Genomic DNA, 26,349 nt, shown 5'->3' with positions numbered 1-26,349 from the left:
GTGTGTGTGTGTGTGTGTGTGACAGCATGAGGTATGTAATAACTTTTAAATCTCATACATGCATTCCAATAAAGTGCCCTGGTGACTATCTGTGGGGAAGCTAGATGTTTGCAAGAGACCAACCATAATGATCTAGTTCTTTAGAGTGTTACAAATGAACTTGGTTATAATAAGGTTGTTTTTCTCTAAATTTTAGAACATAATTAGAACACTCTACTTATTGCAGATTTTAGATACAGCTACCACTTAATCTTTCACTGACAGCTTCCCCTCCAGTATCACACCAAGATTGTACACAGTAGATGCAGAGTTCAACTCTTGCTTCCATGTAGTTAAAGTGAAAAAATGTGGGAAACTAAAACATTTCTGAATCTGGCCAGCGCTGTGAGGACCACATATAGGTAATTTATTCAATTACCTCACCGAAGCCCAGCTGGTCGACACAAGTTGACTCAATGGGCTGAAGATGGAAACAATAATGTCAGTGGGGTACCCCTTCACCCCTTCTTCCCCATAAGGCCAAGTCTCAGAATATGCTATAAGTTTATTTGATGTGACAAGGACCTTGGTCTTGTACACACAGCTTGTAGAAGACCAGAATAAACAATAACTTCAGACAGATTTGGTGGTACTGGAGAACAACATAACCCCTCCATCTTCAGAGACTATTACAAGGGAATCTACTCCCTGTCCTGATGAAATTCAACACCCTCCTCATCCCAGTCACCCTATATCACACATGGCCTTATTCACAGATAATTTCTATGCCTTGGTCCACATAATGCATAAATACAGTACCAAATGTTGCAACTAACCCACATGGTTGAACCACAATATTAAATTAAACAATAACAGGAAGAAACTTGTTGCTCATAAAAGCAAAATTAACACCTCATCAGCTAGAGAACAATTCAAAAAGATCAACAAAAAACTTGCAAACAAAATAAAATCCTCCAAAAGTAATTAAAAACTGAGAATTGCCTCCTATTACTAGGATAACTACAAAGCTTTTTGAAGTTATGTCAGGAACGTCTGAGGTAATACTTAATGCAGTCAGTTAATACAAAATACCACCTATATATCACCAGAGGACATAACCACCGTGTTACTAAACAAATTCAACTCCAATTTTACTTCCACATCTTGACATAATTAGCTGCAGTGCATATGTATGCCTGTGCCACCCTGATTACCACTGAGCAAGCCCTAAATGGTCTGTCTAAAGCTAAGAACAGTGGCTTTGTGATAATGTGCCATGCTGTTCTCTTGTCAGCATGGAACATTCTGTGGCTGATTTGTTAAGTCCATTCAGTCTTAGCCTCTCCACTGGATTCATGCCAGAGGTATGCAGAACTATTGTAGTTATCCCACTCCACATACAGGCACCCACTACCGGCCTGGGAAGCTATAGCTCCATATGCCTCATTTGCTTAATCTGTAAGGCAATATGGTACATCATTGTGGAACTCATTAACAAAGTCATAGGGAGCTGTCAAGTCCTGGACCCAAACCAGTCTGTGTTTGTTGAAGGCCAGTATTGCTTCATAAGCCTGTTGGACTTTTTTGAACAAGTCGCTAAAGCATTGGACTTGGGAAAATCAGTTACAATTCCATACCTGGACTAGCCAAAGCCTTAATATTATTCCACATTCTGGCATCATTGATAAGCTAATCAAACAAAATGTAAACCCCTGTTGCCTGCTTGAAAGTAAACTGTCTCACTAAAAGAACCCAGTCTTTTAGTGCTGGAGACACAGTCTCAACCAAAAGAGTAGTTACCAGTCATGTACTTAAGGGATCTGTACTGGGACCACTTCTCTTTGGTATGTACTTTTCTCATGTCAAGACTGACACTAATGTGTCTGATGATGTTTGCTGGTGATTGCAAACTGAGAGCTGTCATAAACACTGTGGTGTGAGGTATTGCCAACTATGTCAGGAGAAGTAGGGCTGTGGATGTGTAACATGTCAAAACAGCTAGCTGGGATTTTGTAAAGAGTTGTATGTTGTTTGAATATCAAACTGATTTGTATAGATGCTTATGTTGAAAATGTATTTGTAAAGTTGCTTGTGTTAAAAATGTATCAACAGTGTATCCTGCTGGACAGGGGAAGAAATGTACATGTATTATAGTAACTGTTGAAATGTATGTACTGTAACAGAGGACGCTGGAAGACAAGAGATTAATCTCAATCCACCTGCATTTGGAAACCAGTAAGAAATTAAATTACATAATTTATGCCATAAAGATTGTATCTTATAGTCCTCAGTGCAACCAGAGACAACAGGTCTGTACTAGGAAGCTTCCTGCATTGTCATTGGGGTGAACTAATTGCTCTTTGCAAGGGTGGAGGTTTGAAATTATTTTATGACTTCTAGGAGCTGCAGTAGATCTTAGCAAGGCTGTGTGTGTGTGTGTGTGTGTGTGTGTGTGTGTGTGTGTGTGTGTGTGTGTGTGTGTGTCTGTGTTATTGACACATAGTTGCTAAATCCTGACAGCTTCTAGCCAAGAGAGGAAACATGGGAACCAGAAGTCAGATGACCAGATGTATGTGATGTCATTCTGTAATCCATCACTAAAAATAATGGTTAATACAAGGTGAGACTGACGTCTCACATCTACTTCATCTTGCCTTGCTCTAGTAAGTAACCAGGGAATAATAATTCTTTAGATCAGTCAGGAAAATATAGTGAGATTAGTTAATTGTTTTTTTTTTCAGTAACTGTATGAACCTGTCCACCTGTGTTATTTTTAATATTTCCTGTGATTGAAACTCTGGTGTTTATTGTAAATAGATATTTAGTATTTTTATTTTTTCTATATTTTATTATTAACGATATTTAAACTTTTCATTGTGTCTGGTCCTGTAGAGAATATTTTAAGCTTTGAGAGGACTTGTATCTGTTTGGTGACACTGTGGCCACTCATGGAAGTCTTACTTTGTTGGTCAAACTACCATTTGCATTAATATTAATTTCACTCAGTATAATTGGGTACCTTTGCAAGAGCCTTAGAGTATCTGGCTTTGGGGTGCCTGGTGGCAGTGTAACTATTTTATAGCTAGTAAATTTGTGCTAGCATTTCCCAGGTGTGTGTGTGTGTGTGTGTGTGTGTGTGTGTGTGTGTGTGTGTGTGTGTGTGTGTGTGTGTGTGTGTGTGTGTGTGTGTGTGTGTGTGTGTGTGTGTGTGTGTGTGTGTGTGAGCTACTTGGAATAAGGACATGAAACACTGATTTCACAGAGCGGGTGCGGGAGGACTTGGCTTGGTTACTCAGCTGAGGTCTCAATTCTATAGCTGTGCCAGTGGGGGAGTCTTATTTGGGACCTGGAGGGAGACAGAGAAACACAGACCCCCTGACTGTGTTCCCTTTGTGCTCCTAAGGGAAATTATGCTTGATTCAGAGAGCTACACCTGGAAATACTGAGTGCACCCATTTTTGTTCAAAGTGAATTTCCTTCTCCAGTGCCAGTGGTGAGGATTCAGGCTCCTTGATTACTGGCCCAGAGTGGGGACATCACATATTACTGAGCAATGGTGTGGATATTAATTGAACTTCTGTAGCCTGTAGGCAGTTGTCACTGAAGGTGTGTATTTTCAGCAGCCACAAGGTAAGCATTCAGAGTTTTATTTATTTCTTTTTTGTTAATTTAATTCAGTCAGGGAAATCAGGTAAATATATCAGCAGAAGATTTTGGCAAGCTGACAAAGAACCAGTTGGTCAAGGTGTGTGAAGCCAAAAGACTGGTGCCTGCCAACCTGTCTAAAAAGGAAATGATTTCAGCCTTAATCTCAGCTCAGACCAGCAGCCAAGAGGATAACCAGTCTGGTGATGGGAATTTGCAACCCTCAGAAAAGGACAGTTCACCTTTTCCTCAGAGGACTTAAAATCTGTCTGGAGTTAGAGACTTGAACCGTAGGCCAAACATTTGAAATTAGAATCAGCAGAGAGACTGTGGCATTTGGAGGACAAAGCAGAAGCAGCAGAGAGAGTGCAGTGTTTAGAGGCTGAAGAAAATGAGAGGGGCGTCAACGTGAGAAAGAGATGCTGTGCCAGTGGGGGAGTCTTAAAAAGAAAAAAAAAAACAAAAAAAATCTTGCTTTTTTCCCACTTTCTGAAAGTTAAGAAAGTTCAGTTACAGATTTGCTGTTCTGAACTGTTTGGAAGTTTCTATAAGACCAGTGCTTGCTTGGGCTAAAGGGAAGTCTCCGTGTTCACCAGTGGGAGTGATTAACACTGAACAGCCTGCCTGCCTGTCCCTGGAGGAGTGGTTACTACCTAGAAGCTGTAGTTTTATTGGCCATTTTGGGTCAATTCTAAACTCCTTGATCTCTCTCTCTTAAAACCAGGCTGCCTCATGGTTTTGGTGTCTTTTCAGGCTTGCTAGTTGTTGCTGAAGGACCTACCAAGAGGAGAAAACGCTGAGAGAAGAAAAGGAGCCACTTTTGTGATTTTAAGTATTTTCTACTAATTGTTTGTTAAGTTTTACTGCTTTGCCGCCTACTTTTTGGCATTTTTCGGCTTGCTAAAGTTTATATCTGTAACAGTAACAGTACTTGGAACACATCTAGAGCCTGTTTACTGCATTTCCTGTGTTGCACTTAATTTAAAATCATTTTTTTCTATATAAAACTGCATTTTACCTGATTTTGGCCTAGCACTCAAGTGTGGGGTCATTTATTGCACTGTTGAGATTATTTTGCTGCTTGTGTATATCTGCTACCTTTAAACTACAACAAAAAGAAAAAAAAAACAAAAAAAATGTTGCTTTTTTCCCACTTTCTGAAAGTTAAGAAAGTTCAGTTACAGATTTGCTGTTCTAAACTGTTTGGAAGTTTCTAGAAGGCTAGTGCTTGCTTGGGCTAAAGGGAAGTCTCTGTATTCACCAGTTGGAGTGGTTAACACTGAGCAGCCTGCATGTCCCTGGAGGAGTGGTTAGTACCTAGAAGCTGTAGTTTTATTGGCCATTTTGGGTCAATTCTAAACTCCTTTATCTCTCTCTCTCTCTTAAAACCAGGCTGCCTCGTGGTTTTGGCATCTTTTCAGGCTTGCTAGTTGTTGCTGAAGCACCTACCAAGAGGAGAAAACGCTGAGAGAAGAAAAGCAGCCACTTTTGTGATTTTAAGTATTTTCTTCTGATTTTTTGTTAAGTTTTACTGCCTTCCTGCCTACTTTTTGGCATTTTCCGGCTTGCTAAAGTTTATACCTGTAACAGTAACAGTACTTGGAACACATCTAGAGCCTGTTTACTGCATTTCCTGTGTTGCACTTAATTTAAAATAGTTTTTTTTCTCTAAAAACTGCATTTTACCTGATTTTGGCCTAGCACTCAAGTGTGGGGTCATTTATTGCACTGTTGTGATTATTTTGCTGCTTGTGTATCTCTGCTACCTTTAAACTACAACAAAAAGAAAAAAAAAACAAAAAAAAGCTTTTTTCCCACTTTCTGAAAGTTAAGAAAGTTCAGTTACAGGTTTGCTGTTCTGAACTGTTCGGAAGTTTCTAGAAGGCCAGTGCTTGCTTGGGCTAAAGGGAAGTCTCTGTGTTCACCAGTGGGAGTGGTTAACACTGAACAGCCTGCCTGTCCCTGGAGGAGTGGTTACTACCTAGAAGCTGTAGTTTTATTTGCCATTTTGGGTCAGTTCTAAACTCATTGATCTCTCTCTTAAAACCCTACAACTCTCTTTTTGTGTGGTTTTGTGCACTGAGCAGCGTCAGGCAGCGCCGCCTAAACAGGTTTAAACTACTCCAGGCTCCACAAAGTCTGCTCTTCACTTTTTCCCTTAGAACTGTTCAAACTCTCAAAGTAATCACTCTATTCTCTTTCTAAAGCCCTGCACTTGCTCAGCTCTTATAAGGAAACACTAACTAACTAAAGCACTACACCCTCCTTGACTTCTCATAAGTATTAGACTCCCGATTGGGCCTTCCTGATCAAGTGAAAAATCAGTTCCCTTCCCTAATCTGATCAGTAAAAAAATACAGTTCCCTATACTAATCTTGTATGTCCAAGGGTCAGTTTCAAGGTTACTCTCCAGTCCAGCTGGTGAATCTGGGAATTTTGAGGCAATGTTACAATTGCCTTATGTACACAGACAACCCTCTCCTCCTTCCAACAAACTCCAATACATGTGAAAGATGCAGTTACACAGCCAAACTGGAGGCAGAGCTCTCTCAACCCAAGACTGGCACACTCAGTCAGGAGGAAAAGGTAACCACCCACACCACAAATCCAGTCTCACACAGACCTATTACATCTGCATACCCAACACATAAACACACGAAAACATACTCAGAGGCTCTAAATAAAAATCTGCCTAAACAGCAAAGACCTCCTAAGCAGATATCCAAGCAACAGCCACCCCTCAACAATACCCACAAATCACATATCTCACAAAATCAGTGTGCCTCACAGTCACAGCCCATAAGGCCAAATAACACACCAAATACACTTGTTATAGGGGACTCTATTGTCTGGCACACTGACGTCCCACTCACCAGACTGAACAAGGAGAAGGTCACTGTAAGCTGCCTGTCTGGTGCCAGGATCTGCCACATAATGCAAGCACTCAGGTCATTCCAAAGCAAGTACAAGTATGACTCTGTCATTGTCCATGCTGGTGTGAATGACCTGAGACGTAACTCCCTGGACTGCATGAAAAGAGACATAGAGGAGCTCTCTGACCATGTAGCCCAGGCTGGTATGTCCCTGACCTTGAGTAGCATCTTGCCCTCACCAAGAATGATGCCACAGTATAAAGACAAAATGATTAGTTTCAACAATTGGCTAAAGTATTGGTGTCATTCAAAGGGGATCCAGTGTCTGTCAGCCTGGGATGACATGCTCGACAAGCCACGTTGCTTCGCTAGGGATGGCTTGCACCTGTCACGCTTAGGCTTTCGTATACTGGCCAAGGCTCTTGCCACCCCCATAGTGCCTTTTTTAGGCAAGGCTCAAAGGACAAACCCACCTCCATAGACAACCCAAAGATAAAAAAACTAAAGGTAATGCTACTCAATGCCAGAAGTTTAAACCTCAAGATGCATGCACTCGAGACTCTCCTCAGTATGGAGAAAATCGATGTCTGTGCAGTAACAGAAACCTGGTTCAAGGCTCCTGTGATCACCCCAGCACTACCAGGTTATAACTCATACCATGCGTTTCGGCCCCAAAACTCGGACCGAAGCACAAAAGGAGGGGGAGTATCTATATTCATCAAAGATACCTACACCTCCAGGTTAGTGGCACTGCACGAAGCATCGGAAACCATCCATGTGCAACTAACAGCGGGCAAAACTGCCTTTCAGTTTGTAGCCTGCTACAGAACACCCTCCCTATTACAGGAACCCCACTTGGCATTCCTGAGAACACTGGAGAATATGAAGGTCTCTCCAAACACTATGTTATTGGATGACTCCAACTACCCAAACATTGACTGGGAAAACTACTCAAGCCCAAACACCCTCGCCCAATGGTTCCTTGAATTTATAAACTCTAATGTAATGGAACAACTGGTCACCACTCCCACAAGAGGGAACAACATATTGGACCTGGTCATCACCAACATGGGGACTCTATGTTCCACACCAGAGGTAAACCCCTCATTGGTAAGATCAGACCATAAACAAATTTCCCTGGACATCCATATCCCATCCCCACCCCCAGCCAAGGAAATCACTGTAAAGAATTTCTCCAAAGCCAACTTTGCACTTCTCAAGACTGAGGTGGAATCCTTCAAAGCCTCTGGGCCAGAGGATAATACAGCCCAATCCGCAGAATCCTTTGCAAATGCATTCTATGAGCACCTGCAGGAATGCATGGATCATGCTATCCCAAATAAAACCAAGACTCACTCCTCCAAAAACAGGAGACTGGTCTGGTGGACCCCGGCCATAAATAAGCTATACAACAGAAGGAGGAAGCTACTACATGACAGAGCAAAATCCCAAAAAGGGAAGGCATCTCTGATCAGTATTAGCAAGAAACTTCGATCCCTCATAAAATCATCAAAGGCCAGTTTCGAAAGAAAAATTGCCCTAGACACTAAAGATAATCACAAGACCTTCTTTAGTTATGTCAGAAACATGGGTGGAAACTCCCAGATATGCTCTGAATTGTTGCATAACGGTACAAAATATACCGAACCTACAGATATAGCCAACATCCTGGCAGACAGATTCAGCGCAACCCCCCCCCCCTTTCCCCCCAAAGGAGCAAACGCCTATCCCAAATGAATGTAACCTCCCTGACATCACAGATGCACAGGTGAAAGCTGCCCTCTCCAAAGCAAAAAACACAGCATCTATGGGACCGGACGGTGTCCCAGGCTGTGTCTTACACGAGCTCCAAGAATAACTGAACCCTCACATTAAGTCACTGTTCAAACATAGCCTTACTACCAGGATATGTACCCAAAGAATGGCGTACAGCTACAGCGGTCCCACTCCACAAAGGTGGTGCCACAACGGACCCCGGAAACTATCGCCCCATAAGCCTGACTAGTCTGGTCTGTAAAGCTATGGAGCGTATTATCATGGAACTCATAAACAAAGACATTGGGAGCCTCCAGACACTGGACCCTACCCAATTCGGCTTTGTTAAGTGCAGATCTTGCCTCTTAAACCTAGTTGATTTCTTTGAAACAGTTACCAAAGCCATAGATGAGGGAAAGGTAGTCCACACAGCCTACCTGGACCTCGCAAAAGCCTTCGACACAATACCCCACTCAGGCATCATAAATAAGCTTACCAGCTTAAATATCAACCCCTATATCACAAGATGGGTTGCAAACTGGCTCAGAGCTAGAACCCACATGGTCAGAATCGCAGGTGCCATGTCCGAATCCAAACCAGTTACAAGTGGCGTCCCACAGGACTCAGTTCTGGGACCTCTCTTGTTCAGTATATACTTCTCTGAGGTTCAGGCTAACATGGGGGGATTATGGCTGACAAAGTTCGCAGATGACTGCAAACTGGGGGCCATAATCGAATCTCCAGCTGACACAAGCATCCTCCAAAAGGGTCTCACAGAGAAGGATGCTTGGTGCCAGAGCCACGGCCTCAAGCTAAATGCTAAAAAGTGCGTAGTCATCCCCTTTGGGAAAAACAAGGTGCCCACAAATTACCACATAGGTGGTAATCCATTAAGTACGGAAGAAGTAATTAGAGATTTGGGGACCAACGTAGATAGTAATCTCTCCTTTGATAATCACTTTGCCAAAGTGGTTAGAAAGACCTTCTATGTAGCCCATCTTATCAGGAAAGGGTTCGCATCTAGATCAAGAGAGGTCATTGTGCCCCTCTACTCATCACTCATCAGGCCCATAATTGAATACAATGCCCCTTTTGGGATGTACCTTACCCGACACCTGCAGCAACTGGGGAGACCCCAAAAGTACCTCACCAAGAAGATCATGGGCTACAAACAGATGTCCTATGCAGCTTGACTAAAGAAACTCCAGCTCTACTCAGTTGCTTACCGTCTACTCAGAGGCGATCTATGCCTGACGTACAAAGCCATGTCAAACCCAGAATTAATGGACATGCTCCACCTCAAAAAATCCAAGTCCCTTAGAGCTACACGCTCCAGGGACCTAAACCTCAGCACAAAAATAAATAGGACATGCTGGAGGGACAGATTCATTTCCCAGAGGCTCCCCTCACTCTGGAATAGAATCCCAATTCATGTTAGACATAGCCCCTCGCTGACCCTCTTCAAGCGAAATTTGGACGCGTGGATGGGAAATCGCAAATTCACCCCTGGGATCTCTCCTTTGTCCCTGCTAGACAGAGGCACAGTAAACTAATCTTAAAAGGGTACCTTCTGTGACCTACTTTACAGAGGCACAGTTGGCTAATCTAATAGGGAGGTGGAAGCCAAATACACTCTGGCTAGGCTTATAAATGCCCTAGGGCAGATAGCCTAGTATCTACCTATGAACCTATGACTGTTCGTCAGGGTCATAGAAGTAATGGGGAAGGGAATAACAATCCCAGAAGCAATCAAGGTCAGTAGATTTCTTCCACAGTTTACAAAGGGTGATAATTTTGATAGTTTTATTTGTATAGATTTGAATGAGTATGTAAACAGTATAATGTTGACCAAAGGCTCTGTGTACAGTTTCTGACCCACTTACTCCATAGTAAAGCTGCAACTGCTGCTTCTAAATTGTCTGACATTGATTGTTTAATCTATGATAAAGTAAATTACTGTTTACTTGAATATTTAAAGGTAATAAATGAAGTTTACAGAAAAAGTTTTGTAAGCATAGATGCAAAGCAGATGAAAGTGTGTGATTATAATGCTGAGTTAAACAGTTATTTTCATAGGTGGGTGAGTGGATGTTGGGTGATAACTTGAAGGGCTGCCAGACCTTTTAGTGAGGGAACAAGCCCTTAGCACTTTGCCTGAGGACATGAGAATCTGGTAGACAGACCGAGAATGTAACTTTGCAGATAAGTTGGAGAAAAAAGGGGATCTCTACTTAGCAAGCAGGGCATCACTGCACAGGAAAGGGATACCCAGTGCTGCACATGGATATAAGAGAACCCATGGCGGGTAGCCTAAACCACGCCCAACAGAATCCAACAGTAACAGGAGAAACCACTAGTTCAGGTACACAGCCAGAATCAAGGGTTAAATGTTTTAAATGTAACCAGTGAAGCCACGTATCATATAGATGGTCACTGAGGCAAGGTAGGGAACAAAAGGTGAGGTAGCCAGCAAGTGGGGGATAACAGTATGCCAGTGGGAAGTTGTCTGGAGACCACAGGGGTGCCAAACTATCACCAGAGTTTATATCCTATCTTAGTGGATGGAAAACAGGCCACTGCTAAGATAGACACAGCCACTGACATAACCATTGTGAAGCCTGCAGTGGTTAAAGAGGAGGAGAAGTATTACTTGGGCAGTCTCCACTCCAGTCAGAGCTTTAGGAGGGACCCCCATTCCAAATGCCTTTGGCCAGGGTTCACCTTGACTGGGAGGGTGAATAAGGAAACAAGCAAGTAGGTGTGTTTGAGGATATCCCTGCAGATGTCCTGATAGGGAATGAGTTTGATAATGCAGTACCTTGCATGCATGCAGTTACACACAGTCAGGCTTGGAGTCAGGCATCTGGGTCTGGTAGCCTGGGGGAGACCCAAACAGACCTCACACCTGAAGCCCAGGCTGGTGAGGTGGCTGTTTCAGGGAGGGAGCTACCCTGTAGCAGTGAGCCTGAAGGTGAGCCACAGCTGCTTGTGGATACTAATATTTTTTTGGACAGAGTGGCTGCAAGGGCAGAGGTGAATGGTAGTACCCAGGCTGACAGTGAGGCACCGCTGTCAGAGGATACCAGACTTCCTGTGGTAGGGGAGCTGGGAAGAGTTACAAAGATAGAGTTGAGACAGGCTCTGCTCTCGGACCCCACACTGAGAGGATTGGGGGAGGTAGTTAGGGAGGCACTTGATTCTCAAGAAAAAGGGGAGTCTGTATACTTGAACAAAGGGTTACTGTATAGAGAGTGGACCCCTGAGAGAAGGCTAGAGGGTGAGATAATACAGCAGTTGGTAGTGCCTAGAGCCTACCATCTAGCAATTTAAGTCATAGCACATGGCATTCCTTTGGCAGGTCATATGGGCATAAAGTGTAGCAAGAGCTGTATTATACAAAACTTTTACTGGCCTGGGATTACCAGACATGTAATAGGGTACTGTAGGACCTGTGAGCTGTGCCAAAAAACATGTAAGGAGGAGACTCCTCTCTCCCCCTCAACCTTCCCTCAGGAAACATCATCAAATATGACTCCCCCTGATATCACTAGGGAGCAGGTCCTTAATGCTCTCTCTAGACCAAGAACACTGCATTAATGGGCCCAGACAATATTCCAGGATGCCTTCTAAATAGCAGAAAATATTACCTATCAGGGCATCTGGAATTACTATTTAACTGTAGCCTCCAAACAGGCTTCATGCCTCATGAATGGAGAAAAGCAACAGTCATCCCTCTGCACAAAGATGGGACAACTACAGACCCATAAGTCTCACTTGTCTTATATGTAAAACCATGGAAAGAATTATCATGGAGATGATCAACAGAGATATAGTAAACCTCCAGACACTGGACCCAACCCAGTTTGGTTTTGTAAAGGGCAGATCATGCCTACTCAACCTGGTGGATTTTTTGAGAAGGTCACCAAAGCAATGGATGAGGGCAAAATCATTCACACTGCTTGCCATGACCTGGCCAAGGCATTTGACACAATACTCCACTTGGGCATTGTTGACAAACTCAGGAGGTTAGGTACAAACTGTATGTCACCCAGTGGATAGCCAACTGGCTCACAGACAGGACCCAGGGAGTTAGAATTGGGAAGTCCTCCTCTACAAAGAGGCCAGTCACAAGTGGAGTCCCTCAGAGATCAGTCCTTGGACTGCTCCTTTTTGGCATTTACTTCTCAGAAGTCAAGGCCAATGTCCGTGGTCTCTGGCTGACTAAATTTGAAGATGATTGCAAATTAGGAGCTATCGTTGAATCTCACACTGACACAAATGTTCTCCAGGAGGGGCTGACACAGACAAACAACTGGTGTCAAAGTCATGGACTAAAACTAAATGCCAAGAAATGTATAATAGCATCCTTTGGGAAGTCATCCATCCCTGGTAATTATCATATTGACAACGCATCCCTTAGAGTTGACCCAGTAGTCAGGAACTTAGGGAAACACATAGATAGTAATCTAGCCTTTGATCTTCATGTGACTACAGTGGTGAGGAACTCAGTCTATGTTGCACAACTTATAAACAAAGGTATGGCATCTAAGTCCAGGTAAGTCATTGTTCAACTGTATTCGTCATTCATCAGACCTTTTATAGAGTACAATGCCCCCTTTGGTATGTACCTAACAAGGCATACCCAACAACTGGAATGTCCACAGAGGTACTTCACTAAAAGAATACAGGGCATAAGTAATATGTCCTATGCAGACTGCCTCAAGGCCTTATCTCTGTATTCTGTCTCATACATTCTTTTGAGGGGAGATCTATGCCTGGCATACAGGGCATTGTCAGACCCCACTCTGATGGACTTCCTGGATATCCACAAAACAAACAGTGCCAGAATTTACCCGTTCTAAAGACTTAAATCTTGCCTTTGATTTAAATAGAACCTGCTGGAGAGATAGGTATGTATCTCAGAGACTACCCCATCTATGGAACAGGCTCCCCATCCATATGAAGCAGAGTTCCTCCCTAATCCAATTCAAGTGCAACTTGGACAATTGAATGGGAAACCAGAAATTCATCCCTGGTTTGGCACCAATGTCTCTGATGCAAACAGGTAACCTGTAAATGGTTCATCTGCCAGGCTCATGCTTACACTTATCAAGGGTATCAGAACTCATCAGAGATTTGGGATGCATAGCTAGGCTTAAAAAGACTCTTTTGGTCATTAGCCTAGCAAACGCCTATGAACAAGGTCAAGGCTCATTTGATGCCTTTGCTTGTGATTGAGGAACCATTTCAGAGGGTAGCTATGGATATTTTGGGGCCTCTGAGTACTCCAAGTTCCATAGGGAAGATGTATATATTGATGGTAGTAGATTATGCTACTAGATAACCTGAGGCAGTGGCTGTGTCCTCCACTGAGGCAGAGAAGGTGGCAAATGCTTTGTTAGAGACTTTTAGCAGGGTAGATTTCCCGAGAGAAATACTGACTGACAGAGGTGCCAGTTTCATGTCAGACCTGCTGGCTTGTCTGTGGAAATGCTGTGGAGTGAAGCACCTAAAAAACAGCCCTTACCATCCCCAGACTAATGGTCTTGCGGAGAGGTTAAACTCTTACACTAAAGACCATGCTATAGGCATTCACAGACCAGTTTAGGTGAGTGAGACAAATATTTGCCCCATCTGCTGTTTGCATACAGGGAGGTACCCCAAGAATCCACAGGTTTTTCACCCTTTGAGTTTCTGTATGGGCATAGAGTGAGCGGTCCTTTAGATTTGATTTGTGATGAGTGAGAGGGTGAGTGTGAATCCCACAAATAGTCTGTTGTGGTATATATCCTAAACCTCAGGGCTTAGAGAGCTCATGGGCTTGGCCCAGGAGAACCTGGCAGGAGCCCAACAGCAGAAAAAGGTCTGGTATGACAGGAATGCTCGAGGCTGAGAGTATGCTTTAGGACAGCAGGTTATGGTTCTCATTCCTGTCAGATGCAATAAGCTGCAGGCAGCTTGGGAAGGACCCTTCAAAGTGGTAAGGATGATCAGTAATGTTAGCTAAATTGTAGAACTGCAAGGCAGGGGCACAAATTGTACCATGTTAACACGATGAAACCTTACCGTGACAAGGAGACCCTTGTGCTGAGTATTTGCAGTTGGTGGCAGGATGAGTCTGAAGGGGATCTATGCTACATCGACCCACCAGCAAAATGCCAAGTTACTAGGGTGGTGCCTAGATTTACAGATGTATGACATGACAGTGCAGCACTGTAGTGAGGTCAGCAATGCCAATGCAAATGGGTTCTCAAGACAGGGTATGGATTAATTTATTCCCAGGCAGGCTCATTTCTCTCAAGCAATGTTTCTCTAGGGTCACTCGGAAAACTAGCTTGAGTCCTCAAAGGGGAAGAGATGTGATAATGTGAGATATTGACAGTGATGCCAGGAGAAGTAGGGCAGTGGATGTGTAACATATGCCAGCACAGCTAGCTGGAATTTTATTAAGAATTATATGTTATCTGTATATCAAACTGATTTATACAGATGCTTGTGTTGACAATGTATTTGTAAAGTTGCTTGTGTTAAAAATGCATCAACAGTGTGTCCTGCTGGACAGAGGAAGAGATGTACATGTATTATTTTAACTGTTGTATATGTTGTAACAGAGGATACTGGAAGGGAAGAGGTTAATCTCAATTCACCTGACTTTGGAAAAAAGTAAGAAATTAAATTACTTAACTTTGGCCATAAAGATTGTATCTTATAGTTCTCAATGCAGCCAAAGGCAAAAATTCTGTACTAAGAAGCTTCCTGCATTGTCACTGGGGTGAGCTAATAGCTACTCTGGAAGCGTGGAGGTTTGAAATTGTTTTATGACTTCCAGGAGCTGCAGCAGATCTTAACAAGGCTCTGTATGTGTGTATTATTGGCACTTATGTGCTAAATCCGGACAGCTTCTACCCAAGGGGAAGCATGGGAACCAGAAGTAAGATGACCAGATGTATGAGATGTCATTCTGTAATCCATCACCAAAAATAATGTGTAACATTAGGTAAGACTGAAGTCTCAGAGCACTCTGTTTTTGTAACCTGTCAAATAAGGATCTCTCACCTACTTCATCTTGCCTTGCTCTAGTAAGTAACCAGGGAATAATAATTATTTAGATCAATCAGGAAAATATAGTGAGATTAGTTAAGAATTGTATTTTCAGTAACTGTGTTAACCGGTGCACCTGTGTTATTTTTAATATTTCCTGTGATTGAAACTCTGGTCTTTATTGTAAATAGATATTTAGTATTCTCATTTTTTTATTATTTATTATTAAAGATATTTAAACTTTTATTTGTGGCTGGTCCTTTAGAGAATATTTTAAACTTTGAGAGGACTTATAGTTATTTGGTGACACTATGGCCTCTCCTGGAAGCCTTACTGCATTGGTCAAACTACCATTTGTATTAATATTAATTTCACTCAGAATAATTGGGAACCCTTGCAAGAGCATTAGAGTAGCTGGCAGTGTAACTACCTTGTAGGCTGGGCAAAAGTGTGCATAGCTAGTAAATCTGTGCCAGCCTTTCCCAGGTGTGTGTGTGTGTGTGTGTGTGTGTGTGTGTGTGTGTGTGTCAGCTACTTGGAGCAGTGACACAAAGCATTGGTTTGACAGAGAGGGTGCTGTAGGACTTGGTTTGGACACTCTGCTGAGGTCACAACTCTATTGCTGTGCCAGTGGGGGGAGTCTTACTGGGACATGGAAGGATACAGGTAGAGAAACCCAGACCCTGGACTGAGTGTGTTTCCTATGTGCTCTTAAGGGAAATTGTGATTGATGCAGAGAGCTGCATCTGGAAATACTGAGTGTATCTATTTTTGTTCCATGCGAATGTCTCTCTCTGGTGCCAGTTGTGAGGATTCAGGCTCCTTAGTTACTGGCCAGTGTAGGGACATTGCAAACACTTCAAATGGCCAACAGATTCTCCAGAACGGCTTAACATGAACTAACAAGTGATGCTTAGACTACAACCTCAGATTAAATGACATGAAAAGTATCATTGTGTTCTTTTGGAAAACCCAGGCATCCATGTTTCTCTCACATAGGCAACACCCCCTTAAAAACTGACTCACTTGTTAGGGACCCTTATCGCTTTAAAGCACTCTCACTCTTTTTCCATGTCCTATCGATTTTTTAGAGGGGATCTCTACCTAATGTACAGAACCTCAAAGGATCCAATCATAGACAACATCCTTTACATCCATAAAGCTAATAACGCCCTAAACACCTGCTCAAGAGATCTTAAGTTCCACTGCACCATAATTAGGATCTGTAAGTTTGATAGGTATGTATTGCAGAGAATACTGCTTTTAAAGATCAGACTTCCCCTGGATGTAAAGCATAGTAGTTCTCTGACACTTTTTAAGTGCACTTTGGATTACTGGTTGGATAGTCAAAAGTACATCTCCCATCTGGCCCCTCAAGCCCATAGGAAAGGTGACATAACTAGGTCCAAAGTAATTCATCCTGTAAAGGGGATGTAGCTATCTCCAAAGTAATATATCCTGTTGCTGATCTGGTATGACCTAGCCCTTCAAACCTATGTAGAAATGTAATGTAATCATGTCCAAAATAATCTATCCTGTTTGGAGATCTGGTATTATTTTCATGTTGTGATAAATTCAAAGTTGGAGGGACCATGTAGCTTGGCTTCAAATGGTCCACTGGATCAACCACCGACTACCCATCCAAGAATCTTTCAACCAAAAAGCTCAATGAAGCCTGATTCCATAGAAATGTTTGCATTAAATGGTTTCTGTACATGTTAAGGAGTCTACTGAAAGAACACATTTGCTTCTTTGTACAGTAGATCATAGGAGATTACTAGGCTATTGACCTAGAGGTCATTTTAAACCTAACCATTTCAACCCACTGTAATACTGTATAAGTACTAGTCAATACCCATGATTGCATTTAGTGATGACTGCCATGTCCAGGAGGGTTGTGGGCACTATCCATAGTAAGAAATTATGGTGGCCCATCCACTCATCCAGTTTCCTCTTTAACTGTGTCATACAGGTGCTCTGTTTCTCATGAATTGGTGTAGTGAATAGAGAAGCAGTGACACTATTAGTTGGAGTGAATATTAATGTGTATGATGAGTAATTTATTTTTTCAGGCTTTGTTTTTAAGAAGCAGGTTTCTGTCATTTCTATTTTGAGCGACTGATCCAGAATTTGATTTTGTTTCCAAATAGCCATAAGTTAATTAGAAGGGCATGTTGTGCTTTTCTAGATCTAATTTAAATTTTTCTAAAAGAGTGTGTTCTCTTTTTGTGGTATTTTTGACTAGGAGGTTCTTATATAGTGGGTGACTGAAGCTGTCGTAGTTGTTTTGTAGTGAACTTAATGTTACAATATTATTGGCGCAATCAGTGTCATTTTGGGAATTGTGAAACTGTGTTGCAAAGGAAAGTGACAGTTAAAAGAAAAAACATGTTTTTAAGAGAGATATGTAAGAATAACATAGTTAAATAACATTATAAGGGTAAAAAAGAAGTATGACTTTGAGAGATATGTAACAGTAGCATGGTTAAGTAACATCAAAGAAATTTTTTTTTTGTTACATTAGTTTACAGATGTAGCCAGTTGTTGAGTCTGTTTATGTTATTAGAATAAGCCTTGTCAGGATGTAGTAATAGTTATATTGGTACAGACAAAGGGTAATATAATGGTGTCCAGCTCTACGTACGAGGTAAAGGTATTAGAAGGTAGTGATATTTTAGTGAGCCTGAGGTCCTTTTAATAACAGTATGCTAATGAGGTTTCCAGAGACTGAGTGAAGTTGTATACAGTAACATAGACTGAATTAATATCCTTTCATGAACTATCACTGTTTTATTACTGACAGTGTGCAAACCGTCAGTTTGACTCTGGGTGACCACTCACAGGCACTAGTTTTACCATGCAATAGAGACATTCACTCTTTAAAGAATGTTATAAGTAGTTATTGGTGCACTGTCTTTGGAAGTCATGGGCTAACCAATAGACTGGGGGAGCAGCTCAGGTTTATTTTTAAGAGTAACAAAAAATTCAAAACATTATTTAAATCCAGCAGAAGCTGCATAAGTTAAATTTACCAAAAACTGGGGGATGAAACGGTGTGGAGCGTGCAAGCAGTGTAGGTTCATTTTAGAAGGCAGTAGTTTCCCAGTACATGGTTTTCCAAGATTGATTACAGTCAAAGGCAGATTTAATTGTAACACAAAAGGGGTAGTGTATATTGCCTTCTGTTTATCTTTGGATACACACTGAGGAAGGACGTAGTCCGAAAGATTTGTGAGCTATTAAACTTTGTTTTGTTGTATTCCTTATTCCTGAGTTGGTCGAGTGTTTCCTTCACTACATTTTCTTTGTGGGCATTACTTCTGCTCATCTTGCCTAGTATGTTATGTTGGGGTGACTGTTGGACCTTTAAAGACAAGAATGTACTAGCATGTATATGCAATCAGTAAAGCAGATCAGTTCAATGCCCTTTATAAACATTCACTGCAGTGTGGTGATTTCAAAAAGTGTTCTTTCACTGTTTTGGAGAAATTAGAACACCCTTAAAGAGGTGGTAACTGGGAAATATTTGTTGAAGAGAGAGAACTCCACTGGCAAATTTTACTGAATGCCACCACCCCCTTGGCATTATTGGTTTAGTATCTATTAAGCCTATTTTGAAAATGAAATCTATTTGTCTGTCTTAATATTGCAAGATCGAGAATATTTCCAATTTTTAATATTTTTACATGCACATTTTATGACAGAATACTTTTTATGACATCCGCCAACTTTTTCTTACTTATTTTTATGAAAACTTTTAAACAACTTTTTGCAGTTAAATTCTTCTTCTTCTTTTGGCTGTTCCCATTAGGGGTCACCACAGGGGATTATCTGTTTCCATTTCTTCCTGTCCTCTGCATCTTGCTCTGTTACACCAACCACTTTTTACAGTTAAATTATTTGAAGTTGTTGTATCTTTCGGCTTTTCCCGGTTAGGGGTCGCCACAGCAGAACTCCGGTTCGCTAATGATTGGCAATAGATTTTTACATACCGACTTGCCAGGCCTGACGCACAACCTTCAACGAAGGTAGACCCATTCACGCATGTCTCCACACAGAAGACGCTTTAGCTGAGAATCGATCAGGACGTCTTACTGTGAGGCGACTACGCTACCGCAGCACCACCACCGCAGCAATTATTTGAAGTAATATTTATTAATACATATTTATTTTAAGCAACACATTTCATGTTAGTATATTCTATGTTACTTTTAAGTGTGTATTTACAAGTGTGTGTTCCTTTAAATGCTGCTGGTCTAGGCATGGTGCCTCTTTCTGAGGTTTTAAAGAAGAAGGAAGTTACTTTTTTGCAGTTTCTGATGACATTCCTATGTTTTGGAATGAAAGTGCTAAAACTGTAGTGAATAAACATTTTGCTGGGACTATTGTGTGCAGCGTTTTTATCATTTTTAAGTTTACATACTACTCTGTTTTGTGGTTCATCTTAAACCATCAAAAGAAAATTTGTAGCCAATCATGCTTATGGTTATAGTTTGACTATATGTAATATTCATTTGTGGTGGCAACATTATTTATTTATTTATTGAGTTATTGACATTTGATTACTAGGAAAGACCGACTGGGTAGAAGCCCATTTTTAGCCGGGCTCGGGGAGAAAAGCTCCAAATCATTACAAGATTTTAAGAACAATACTTTTACAATTTTCAAAAATAAAAAAAAAACATCTGCAGTTTGTAGGTTCATAGGCTAATAATGACAAGGGCATTTTTAAGCCTAACCATGCATCCCAAATATCTGATGAGTTCTAATACCCTTGATAAGTGTCAGCATGGGCCTGGGAGATGAACCATTTACAGGTTACCTGTTTAAATTATTATAGGTTCATAGGTTCATACTAGGCTATCTGCCCTGGGGCAATTATAAGCCTAGCCCGATTTTGTTTGGCTTACGCCACCCCTTGATTTGAGTATACTGTGCCCTTTTTAAGGTTTAGTTTGCTGTGCCTCTGTCTAATAGTGACACGGAAGTAATCCCCGGGACAAACCTATGATCCCCCATCCACTCATCAAGATTCTTCTTGAAGAGATTCAGTGAGGTGCTCTGCCTAACATGAATTGGAATTCTATTCCAGAGCGAAGGGAGCCTCTGGGTTATGAATCTGTCCCTCCAGCAAGTTCTATTTATTTTAGTGCTGAGGTTCAAGTCCCTCGAGCGTGTGGCTCTAAGGGATTTAGATTTACTGAGGTGGAGCATGTCCATTAATTCTGGATTGGACATAGCTTTATATGTCAGGCATAGATCGCCTCGAAGTAGGCGGTATGCAACTGAGTAGAGCTGGAGTTTTTTTAACCGAGCAGCATATGGCATCTGTTTGAGTCCCTTGATCCTCTTGGTGAGGTACTTTTGGGGTCTTTCTAATTGCTGCAGGTGTCGGGTAAGGTACATCCCAAAAGGGGCATTGTATTCTATGATGGGCCTGATGAGGGATGAATAAAGGGGCACGATTACCTCTCTTGATCTAGAGGTGAATCCTTTCATTATGAGGTGGGCTATGTAAAAGGTCATTCTAACCACTTTGGCAATGTGGTTGTCAAAGGAGAGATTGCTATCAACTTGAGTCCCCAGATCCGTAATTTCTTTCTCTGTACTTAATGGGTTTCCGCCTATGTGGTAATTTGTGGGCACATTGTTTTTGCCAAAGGGTATGACTATACACATTTTGGCATTTCGCTTTAGACCATGGCTCTGGCACCAGTTATCCGTCTCTGTGAGACCTTTTTGAAGGATGTTTGTGTCAGCTGGAGAGTTGATTATGGCGCCTAGTTTGCAGTTGTCTGCGAACTTGGTGAGCCATAGTCCTCCCACGTTGGTCTGTACCTCGGAAAAGTATATACCGAACAAGAGCGGTCCCTGGACAGAACCTTGTGGGACGCCACTTGTGACCGGTTTCGAGTCTGACATGGCTCCAGCAACTCACTCTGTGGGTTCTGTCTTTGAGCCAGTTTGCGACCCATCTTGTGACATAGGGGTTTATATTTAAGCTGGATAGCTTATCTATGATGCCCGAGTGGGGTATTGTGTCAAATGCCTTTGCTAGGTCCAGATAGGCTGTGTGGACTACCTTCCCTTCATCTATGGCTTTGGTGACTGTTTCGAAGAAGTCAACCAGGTTCAAAAGGCAGGATCTGCCCTTGACGAAGCCGAACTGGGTAGGATCTAGTGTCTGTAGGTCCCCAATGTTTTTGTTTATAAGCTCCATGATGATCCTCTCCATAGCCTTGCAGACTAAGCTAGTCAGGCTTATGGGGCGATAGTTTCCAGGGTCCGTAGAGGCTCCACCTTTGTGGAGTGGGACCACTGTTGCTGTACGCCATTCTGTGGGCACATATCCTGTAGTGAGGCTGAGATTGTACAGCTGTTTTATTTGAGGGATTAGTTCTTCTTGGAGTTCATGTAGGACGCAACCCGGGATGCCATCTGGTCCCATGGAAGCAGTGTTTTTTGCTTTGGAGAGGGCAGCCTTCACCTGAGCATCAGAGATGTTTGGGAGGCAGCCCTCTGCCGGGATAGATACTTGCTCTTTTTTGGGGGTGGGGTGGGGTGGAGAAGTTTGCACTGAACCTGTCTGCCAGGGTATTGGCGATGTCTGTGAGTTCAGTGTATTTTTTGTCATTTAGAATCAACTCAGAACAAGTCTGGGAGTTGCATCCCAGGTTCCTAACATAACTGAAAAAAGCCTTATGATTGTCTTTAGTGTCCTGAGCAATTTTTCTCTCGAAGCTGGCCTTGGAGGATTTTATGAGGGATCGTAATTTTTTGCTAGTACTGATCAGAGATGCCTTCCCTATTAGGGATTTTGCTCTATCATGTAGTATCTTCCTCCTTCTGTTGTACAGTTTATTTATGGCTGGGGTCCACCAGACTGGACGCCTGCCTTTGGATGTTTGGATTTTGGTTTTGTTTGGGATAGCATGATCCATGCATTCCTGGAGATGTCCGTAGAATGCGTTTATATAGGATTCTGCAGTTTGGGCCATAGATTCCACTGGCCCTGGGGCCTTGAAGGATTCCACTTCGGTTTTGAGAAGTGAGAAGTTCACTTTTGAGAAGTTTTTCACTGTGGTTTTCTGGGCTGGGGGTGGGGTCGGGATGTGGACATCCAGTGAAATTAATTTATGGTCTGATCTTACCAATGAGGGATATACTTCAGGTGTGGAGCATAGAGTCCCCATGTTGGTAATGATCAGGTCTAGTATGTTATCCCTCTTGTGGGAGTGGTGACTAGTTGTTCCATAGCATTTGAGTTTATAATTTCCAGGAACCTTTGGGCTAAGGTGCTGGGGCTTGAGTAGTGCTCCCAGTCTATGTTTGGGTAGTTGAAGTTGCCCAATATAATGGTGTTCGGAGAGATCTTCATGTTCTCCAATGTTTTCAGGAAAGCCGAGTGGGATTCCTGACTTTGAGAGGGTGGTCTGTAGGATGCTATAAACTGAAAAGCAGTCTTGCCCACTGTTAGTTGCACATGGATGGTCTCCGATACTTTGTGCAATGCCACTAACCTGGAGGTGTGGCTATCCTTGATAAATATGGAAACTTCCCCTCCTTTTGTGGTTCGGTCCAGGTTTTGGGGCCGAAAAGCATGATATGAGGTATAACCTGGTAGTGCTGGAGTGCTCTCTGGAGCCTTGAACCAGGTTTCTGTCACTGCACAGATATCGATGTTCTCCATACTGAGGAGACCTTCGAGTGCATGCATCTTGAGGTTAAGACTTCTGGCGTTTAGCAGCATTACCCTTAGTTTCTTGTTTCTTGTGCTGTCTATGGAGGTGGGTTTGACTTTTGAGCCTTGCCTAAAAAAGGCACTATGGGGGTGGCAAGAGCCTTTGCCAATATCCGAAAGCCCAGTGATGACAGGTGCAATCCGTCCCTAGCGAAGCAACGTGGCTTGTCGAGCATGTCATCCCAGGCTGACATAATTATAACAAATTAGACATAGTATAAAATCACTGGTTAAGAATTGAGAAGTTATATGACAATCATTTAATATTTAGAGAAATTTTAGAAAGTTTGTTGAGAAATTAAATGTTTGTTAATATAATGCAAACAGAAATTGCAATATGAAGTGAAGGAAAAACAGGGTTATGGTATATTTGCAGAGAAAGTCAAGGAAGAAATTTTGATAGAAGTAAGAAAGTAAATGAAGAAGGGAGCAAGTAAGGAGGTATAAGATAAGAAAAGCACTTCTTCACATTTAGGGATAGAGTTTATCCTGGTTTTGAGCAGGAACAGAGCCAGATTTTAGCTAGGAAGTCTTTCAGAGTTTTTTTGAAAGATGGGAGAGAGGGTATTGACCTGATGGATACAGGTAAGGAGTTCCAGGCTTTAGCAACCTTGTTCGAGTACAGACAGTGCCCAACAAATTTGTTAGGTTTGTAGACAGAAAGGATTTTTTGGTCACTAGATCACAATGACCGACAGGTAACATAATTGTGTAGAATGTGCTGGACGGGCAGATGGATGCTGGATAATTTTATAGGTGGCAAGAAGCTGTGTATATGTTAGTTGATGAGGCAGTTCTAACCAATGTAGGCTTTTTAGTATGATGCATTGGTGGTCCTGAAAGGGGTATTTGCTGCAAGTTTATCAATTGTTCAAGTTTTAATTGTTGTGAAGCCTGGAGGTTAGTAAGGATGGGAGTGCCATAAAGGAGTGTGGGGAGGAGATAAGTAGTGGCAAGTGTAGTGTTAGCGAGAAAGTTTATGGCTCTATAAAGCATTCCTAGTTTTGTTTTTTTTTTTTTTTGAAAACAAGAAATGGCGCAGTTGTGCAGTGGTAACATTGTTGCCTCACAGCATGAGGTTCTCCGGTTCGATTTTCAGCTGGAGTGCCTTCTGTGCAGAGTCTGCATGTCCTCCCTGCGTTCATGTGGGTTTCCTCCGGGTGCTGCGGTTTCCTCCCACGTTTCAAAGGCATCCATCTAGAACGTTTCTCCCCGAGCCTCCACTGAAATCTGGCTTCATTCCAAGTCAGACATTTCTGGTAAACAAATGTTAAATAAATAAAAACATATTTATTAATTTATCACATATGACATAGGCAGTCATACATTTATATAAACGAAAACAAACTATATTGACATCATTTTAGTTGCAAACATTATACATCACTTATAATCTATCCAGTCATTGTCAGTCAAACATTACATAGCTCATTCAAATCCTGCCTTCTTTTAAACCTCATTCCTCCTCTGCATGTATTGTTCCCACAATTCCCATTTTTTGTATGTAATTTGCTCCTGCCCTTTTGTAAATATCCCCATTCCAGTTGTTTTATCTGTCTTACTATATTCGCTACTTCTAGTACAGTTGGTTTAAATTTTGATTTCCATTTTCTAGTAATTGCTTTTTTGGCAGCCACATTAATTAGACTCAACAAGGCTTTAGTTTTTCTTATGTAATTTTGTATATACAGGTTGAATGTAAGATTATTATCCACTATCACCCCTCATAAATTGCTATAAGAAGTGATTTCAGTGGCTGAAATATCAAGAAAGAGGACTTTAAATTTTTTTTTTTTTTTTTCATGAGAGAGGTATTTGGGGGAAAAAAGTAATAGTTTGGTCTTTTCTGGGTTGAGCATGAGATGTGAGTTATGAAGCCATGCTTCAGTGGTCTTAAAGCTTCTTCAGTAATTTTCGGAGGTACACCATGTTGTCCAAAGTGGAAATGAGAGTGAAATAATCTAAGCATTGTATTAGCGTGGCCTGTTGTGTGGTTGTGTAGAGGGTGTTGGTGTAAATGTTAAAGAGGAGGGAGACCAAGAATAAACCCTCGTGGTACACCAGTGGTGATGGGGGGGTTAGGAGAGAGCATGGGCTGCTATTTTACTGACTAATACCTATTGGACAGGTGGCTTTTGAACCATAGAAGGGTGGGCTGAGAGAGAGACCTAGTGAGGACATTTGAAGTAAAAATTGCTGTGACAAAATGTGCCAAAGGCTTGAGAGACGTCTAGAAATAAAGGAAGAGACTAGTTTGCCATTATCTCTAGCTTTATTGACAGTTATTTATATAGGTTAGAATTGCAGTTCTAGTACTATAGGAAAGACAGAAGCCATGTTGTGTCATGGAAAGGAGACAGTCTAGCAAATTGTTTTTTAATGCATTTTTCAAGTATTTTGACAAGGGGTAATACGATTGTCATAAGTCTAAAGTTATTAATTTCTGTTGAATTTCCTCCTTTGTGCAAAGGGATAATGTGTGACTTTTTCCAGAGAGAGGGAACACGGGATTCCGGGACTGACCTATTTATAAGGATTGAGACAAGATAGGCAATGCTTTTGGTTGCTATTTTATGTACTTGCTTCGAAACTGAAGAACAGTGCGGTTTAAGTTTGTTTAAGAGTAGTTTTATATAAGATGTGGCCACAGGTCTGAAGGTGAAAGTGGATGTGGTGATGTGTCTGTTGGTCCGGTTTGGGATTAGATGTTGAGGAATCCTTGGATAGAGAAGCTATACTAGCTATAAAATAAGAGTTGAACACTCCGCTGCAATTTCGAGTGATGAGTTATTGGGAGAGGAGTTTGGGTTGAATTTTTGGTCAGGATGTAAGATTTCTTTAATGAATGTCCAAACGTTTTTAGGGTTGTATTTAGTATTATTCTGAAAGTTATTACAGTATAGTTTTTTTGTCTTTGTTTATTTGCTATTTCATGTGATTGCAAAGCATTCTGAACCTTTCAAGGTATTGAGGCGTTTCTGTTTTATATTTTTGCCAGTCTTTTTCTGTATCCTGTATTAGCATTCTACTCTTTTTGAATAGACAAATCGCATTATTTGTTTTTAGTCTCTTCCTTCTAGTAGGTGCACGACTGTTTAGGATATTTAGAAAAGTCGTATTGAATTCATTTAAAGCATCATCTAAGGGGAGGATTTTTAGGAAGTTCCAGTTAGTAGATGACAGTGTAGTAATCAACATTTCTGGGTTAAACTTGTAAAGGCTGTTTGTTGTTTTATAAATATAACCTAAGTTTAGCTATAGGAATAAAAATCGCTTAGGAGGAGGTTATGTTATCCTAAGGATTTGAGCACGGTG

The sequence above is a fragment of the Protopterus annectens genome, chromosome 12.part0, assembly GCF_019279795.1.
Source record: "Protopterus annectens isolate FY-2018-M chromosome 12.part0, PAN1.0, whole genome shotgun sequence".
NCBI classification, from domain to species: domain Eukaryota; kingdom Metazoa; phylum Chordata; order Ceratodontiformes; family Protopteridae; genus Protopterus; species Protopterus annectens.
The sequence above is the reverse complement of the archived record's forward strand: the minus strand, read 5'-3'. Positions refer to the sequence as shown.